The following is a 6,403-nucleotide window of genomic DNA, read 5'->3' as shown; positions in this document are numbered from 1 at the left end:
AAAACAAAACCAAAACAACTCGGTTTGCTACAGGCCATTTGCATTCCTGGGCTGCTTGGATCCCATGCCTCTTTGTTCGTGCCTTCCCTCCCCATTCCAGGTCTGTTTTTTTGTCTTTTATATTTTTGCTAACTCCTGTAGGAGATGATAACTGTTGAAGCTTTAAGTAAATTTTACAATTAAAGTATTTTTTCTCACTCCCCTCTAAGGCATTTTTGTATTTACACTTAATTATTATTAAAAAAAAAAATCAAATGATGAAATATATTTTGTATTGCCTTAAAAACCCAAACCTTTCATATCTCATAGTATTTCTTCATTGAAGTAATAATCACTAAATTCAAACTCCGCATTTGTCTGGTTCAGTCACATTGTAAGCCTAGCTGCAGTAAGCTGGATGCCATGAATGCAAATCAGATGTGTAACTGCAGGTATCGTTTGGAAAAGGGGCTGGGACACTTCAGTGGTAAAATGTTGAGTGGCATTTACTTTCACATGTTTCTTTTAAGAGGAAAGTTTGTACCTGGCATACGTGGCTGTATTTAATGCAGCTGTTCTGGAGATGTTGCTTTTATAAAAAGTAGTGTTAGCTTTTCTTTTTTTAATATATATACATTTGTGGAATTCTACAGACCAACCTGACCTTTGATGGGCACTAATGAGTGCAGTGATTTTTAAAGTAAAAAAAAAATGCACAAATAAGACCAGAACTGGTGTCATCACTTAAATGAGTAAACATTTTCAATGTGTTAAAGTGTTTTACTTCAAAAAGGAAAGAATATATATAAACATATATATATTCCAAAAGTATGGAAAGTCGTAACAGTTACTCAAACACTAAGCTTAAGTGATGTTAATTTGACAATATTTAAAAAAGAAATTAGATTCATATTTTAATTTGATCAGATAATTTTATCCACAGGACGTTGAGCTTTTATTCATAGAAACTAGTAAGAGTTATACCACATTATGCATAATCACAGTATTTATTTTGTTTTAGATTATTGTGAATGTGTAGACTTATGTTCACCGCTTAGGGAACAATTATTTATAAATTATATTAATCCAGTATTGTTAGCTGCTATTAGCAAAACTGTTCCAAAACTAAGTACCTGCAAAGATCTGTATCGCATTTACCACACTGAAGTGTTTTTAAAAGAATCACCCTCATTGTTGAAAGCAAATGTACTCTTAGGGTGCAGATATTAGTGTTCCAATAAGCATGTGATAATTTTAAGGTGGTGGTAGCGGGAAGATAATCTTGATTCCATTGGGAATCTTAGGTTTGCCTCAATTTATGGTTTTCATAAATTTAATGGAAAATAGCTTTTCCTGGACTGCTCAAGTTTCTTTTTGGTAAACAGTATCTTTCTAAAAGAAAAAAAAAAAAAAAGCATGAAGGAAGAATTGAGGTATTTTACATTGCCTCAAATGACCAGCATTGTATTCATAAAATACTGTATATCTTGCAAATCTTTATTTAAACAGAACAGTTGAACTGTTCATTTTTCAATCTGAAGTAAAATACTTTCAAGACCTTTTAGTTTGCCTGCTCATTTGTCTTGTACATTTCATCTCTGTATTTGACTCAAGTCTAATTCCTTTTTGAGTTTCAATACTTTTGTGAAGATTTTGTGAATATATGAAAAATAAATGTTTAATCTAACTACTGCAGTTTATCACCATTCTTGGCACTCACCCTGTTTTTCCCTTCACAGTACTGAAAAGAACAGAATATTCAAAGCCCTTTAAGGTTTTGTAGTATCTGGGTGCTTCACCCGCTGGTTGCTGGGCACCTCTACCTTTTGCAGAGGTAGGCCTGCCCTGCAGCTTTTCACTTTGAGAGCTGAAGCAGAATATTCTGAGAATAAGTTGTAAGGATATATGTGTATACAGGTTTTTTTTAACTATGACCTTTCTTTAATTTTCCTCCATTCTATATGTAGGAAACTTGTCCAATCTTGTGTTCCGTTTGGAGTTGTTCAAACCTTGCATTCTGAGCAGGGCATTTGGGTGTACTCAGAAGTTAATGGTAGTTGCCTTCAGCCTTCGCATAAATCCTGAAGCATGGTTGATTTTTACAAGTTTATGTTCTTAATTCTATTAATTGTAACTTAATTTTGCAATTCCTTGCATAAATCAGTAGGAAGACATATACATATTAAATTCTTCCTTGCTGCTGCCAGTTTGATAACATAGACCATCTAAAACACCTAGAGATGCTGAAATGTTTATATATCTTCCTGCTGGGACATCAGATTGGTGGTTTTGTTGTTGTTTAGCATTTTTAAACGGTAGCTTAGATTGTTTTTATTCTTAAAAAGCTGTGTTTTTATTATTTTTTTTGCAGAGTCATTCTTCTACTGTATGGCAAAAAAGAAACTGAAATGTAAGTCAAGCTTTGTTTGTGGCTCACGACATGATTCTCTTTACTTGCCTCCATGTTCCTTGCAGTATCCGCAGAATTTACAATTTGGATTTTCAATCTTGAAGTTTTAGGGAAATAATTTTATTAATCTTTGAAAATAATAAGCTTTCCAATTGGTAGCAAACTTTTCTTTTTAAATGTACTTCAAAAATGGAACGTTTTCATTTCATGTCTGGAGTCATCTTGTATGCTTCCTAAATGTAACGTGAGCAAGTGATTAGACAGTGGTCTTGAAAACGTATGTTAAGTTAAAGAGGTCAGCCACTTGACATCTCTATGGATGCTAAAAGTCATGTTAGATGTTACCATGTGACTCCAAAGCAAACAAACAAAATAAAACCATAGGAGATTGCAAACTATGCAATTACTTTAGAAAGGGGTATGCCCCCCTCAGGGGCTGCAACAAAAAATGCATTTAATTATTCCAGCCAGTGTTAAAGTGAAAAAACTAGTGACTACGTACACTGCTGGTTCCTACAACTTGATTCTTTTGCTTAGAAATGCAATTTTCTAGAATGAAATCTGCCATGTCTTGCAAGTGTTTCTCTCTCCTGAAAGGGAAAACATGAGAGCTTTATTTTCTAATCTGTAGTGCTTCCATAAGCTTGTTAAATAGCTTCTCAAAAATGTTTTCCAGTTTCAGTGACCTAAGTGTTAGTGTGTCTTGACTCAATATCCATGAGCCATTTACCAGTAGTTCTGACAGACAGGTATTCGTGGCTTCACCTGTAAGTTGAAAGCAGCTTTGTTAATTTGTGTTCCTAAAATTTATCACACTTGCGGAACTCCTTCTGTTAAAGCTAGTGGTCTTTTTCCAGCAGTAGTTTGTTCTGAGCCTAATTACTGATCTTCAGAAGTTGGTGATTAGGATGTTTGAGATAATCCCAGAGAAATGATCCAACATATAGAATCCTCTACAAGTTACTTAATGGAATGCTGTTCTGAGTAATAGAGGCAATAGAAGAATTAAAATTTAGATAGCCTTATTAGGTCTTGACAAGCCCAAAATTTGAGCATCTACTTGAAAAAGGAATAAAGTAGCCCAAAACCAGTTATTTGTGCATTTTAGTATGATAGTGCTAGATTAAATTAATCTATATTTTAGGTCACTCAAAAATTTAGATGAGTTAATTTTCAATAGTTTTGATGTTAACTCTTATTATCTAGTGACTTCCCTACCATGGCCATTGTATAACTTTCTACCAGAATCGTGGTGCCTTTATTAGACTTCTCAACCACAGACACGGTTGGGCTACAGTTCAATATGATTCTTTCATTGCAGTAACTAGCTTCAAAAAATTGCTTCTTCCCATTTGTTTGTCCTCCTGTGTGACCAACCAGTGGTGAATGTGAGTATGAAGCCGGGGAAAGAGAAAGAAAAAACATAAATTTTGTTTTCTGCAAATGAGTTGGTAAAAATTGATGGGATCCCGAAAGTCATTTATGTATGCAAATAAGCAAGGGAACCCCAAGAGAAAATGAATAGAAGAAATCTTGGAGATACTCTACGTGAAAGTCTTGTAGAGGAATGCCATCTTTTTGCCTTCCAAGATGAACAACGAGACACAGAAGGCTTCCGGTGAGTCAGTTTTCTTGAACATTCCTTCTCATCAGGTACTGAATGACCTGAGCAGTAAATCTGCTCACCACTGAAGTTTGTTAAAGATTCCTGTGTTCCCCAGCAGCGATAAATAGCTGCAAAGGCATTTATTAGCAATTAGGCTGATTCTAATTTGCCTTGCTTCTGCTTTCTCCTGCTAGGTGACTTTTAAAAGATGCCATTTTAATCCTTGGTTGCTTTTTAAAAAAAAAAACAAAAACAAAAAACTTGCTAACTTGAGTCTTATAATCCTTTTTTTTATTTCCCTTCAGTTTTGTGGTGCAAAATCTTGGTAGTGGATGTGGTGTTTGTCAAACCCTATCCAGCCCTCTACAGAGAGGCAGGAATTGGGGTGAAGATTGATAGAGTTTTGAAGGGAATATTTGAAGGGAAGATTATCTTCTCTGAATGTAATGCTCACTCCTTAAAAAACAAAACAAATCTACTTCACTGGTCTGTACGCAACTGATTGTTGCACCTAAGAGTGTGAATATATATATATTTCTGTTTATTTTACAATGATTTGTGGTTTATGTGAAATACACATGTAGTGGTTACTGTTTGTATTTCCCTTGTTCTATGGCCTCTCCAAACAGGACTGTCGTTCTTACGGTAAGTAAAGGCATGGTTAAGTTTGAGGTGCTTGTCTTATTTTTTGCTTCATTGCAGTAGATTTTGAATCAGACTAATTTGTGGTTGTCTGGTAATCAGTAACTATGAGAAGACTATCCTCAGTCAGAAAAATCAATGGCTAATCCAACAGCAGGTGGAAATGTTTCTTATTCTCTTCCTTCATTGCTAGCTTGTTTACCTTTTCAAAATATTTAACAGTGCAAGGGAATAATTTATAAAGTAATGTAATACTTTCTATACAATTTTTACTTATACCAAAATGTGTCTTACTAAACATATGTTATGATGTTAACTTGTATCCCTCAAGGTGACAAAATAAAGCAGTCTAATTCCTGAAAACCTCAACCAAGTCAGAGCTGCAGTGTGTGCCACCTGCTGAATGACTTCTGGGCAGTGTCTAAGCAACATACTCCATCTAAGAAAGGTAGTTCAAAGGTTTCTGTTTTATAGTGTTTGTACGTAGATGCTAGGAACTTAAGGTAGTAGGAAATTTGTTTGGTACTGCTGAGCTACACCTCCATTCCTCATACATCCCAAATCCTAGAGCTATGGGTATGGATGAAAAAATCAAACTTTGGTGCTTGGAGGAAAAAAAAGAAAAGAAAGTTAAAACAGTATCAACAAGGTTCAGAAGCCAATGTGTAGGAGCAGCCTGCCCCTGAGAGAGGAGCTGCCGCAGCAGTGGCAGTGCTTGGCCTGGCATCTCCCTGTGTATGCAGAGACTGCCATGGGCGGCTCCCGCTGACCAGACCTGCCTTCCTAGACAAAGCACTTCATTTAAATGCACCTAGCAATTAATGATCTCTCCATTCTTGAGAGCAAAGTCACATGATACTTTATCAAAACCAGAACAAACTTCTCAGAGTACGTTGGCAAACACCGAAGTTGGGAACCTGGAAGCTGAAGAATTAACATAAAAGGGAAGGAATTCAGACTTTCGTAGGTACAGTGTGCTGGTCTGGAAATGTTACTAAACAATAGAAAACAGCAATTCATTAAATAATGCCAATTCTCTTTTGCTAGGTATCAACAGGCAAAAATTCTATGAAAAACAAAGTACTTGGGCTGTGTGATGAGGTACTGTGTCTGGTACCTTTGGGAGAATCTGAATATCCTAATGTGGCTTAGTAAGGAAGTAGTAGTTGGTAGTTAGTGTAATTAGTAGGAAAACTACAGTTAACAATTTTGATGAGCTGGTGCATCAGTAAAAGGACATAAATTAGAACTGATGTTTACTTTCCTGATCTCATTATAGGAAGTTTTTCCATTTCTTGTTTCGTGTCCTCTTAGATATTTCAATTTTTACACGCTTTCTCTAGCTCTGTGACACATCTGGCCTGTACAGGAAATCACAGCCGTCGTCCATTCCAGCTGCCAGTTGGCATCAATTAAGAATTTATGTAATCTATTTTCAACACAGTCATAGTTTTTGATACAGCAGAACTCTGTGATTTCAAAATAATAAAAAACTAAAGCATCTATCATCTTAGTCCCTCTCAGCTTTGAGATAATCATGATATTGAAATGTTTGAAAATGCCAAATACTTGCAGGAAAGCACAGGTTTTTCTCAGTATAAAAGATAAAGGGGAGGAGTATTGTCTATTAAAATCACAATCACCATCTATATCTAGTCTTCAAGAAGTCAGTTATTTCCTTAAAACTCCATGTAATGGGGCTATGTTGATTTAACCAGATGATTTTGTCCATGCTTTCTTTTTTCAATTGTTTCAAAACAGGCTTT

This window comes from Meleagris gallopavo, chromosome 13 (assembly GCF_000146605.3).
Source record: "Meleagris gallopavo isolate NT-WF06-2002-E0010 breed Aviagen turkey brand Nicholas breeding stock chromosome 13, Turkey_5.1, whole genome shotgun sequence".
Taxonomy (NCBI): domain Eukaryota; kingdom Metazoa; phylum Chordata; class Aves; order Galliformes; family Phasianidae; genus Meleagris; species Meleagris gallopavo.
Note: the sequence above shows the minus strand (reverse complement) of the source record.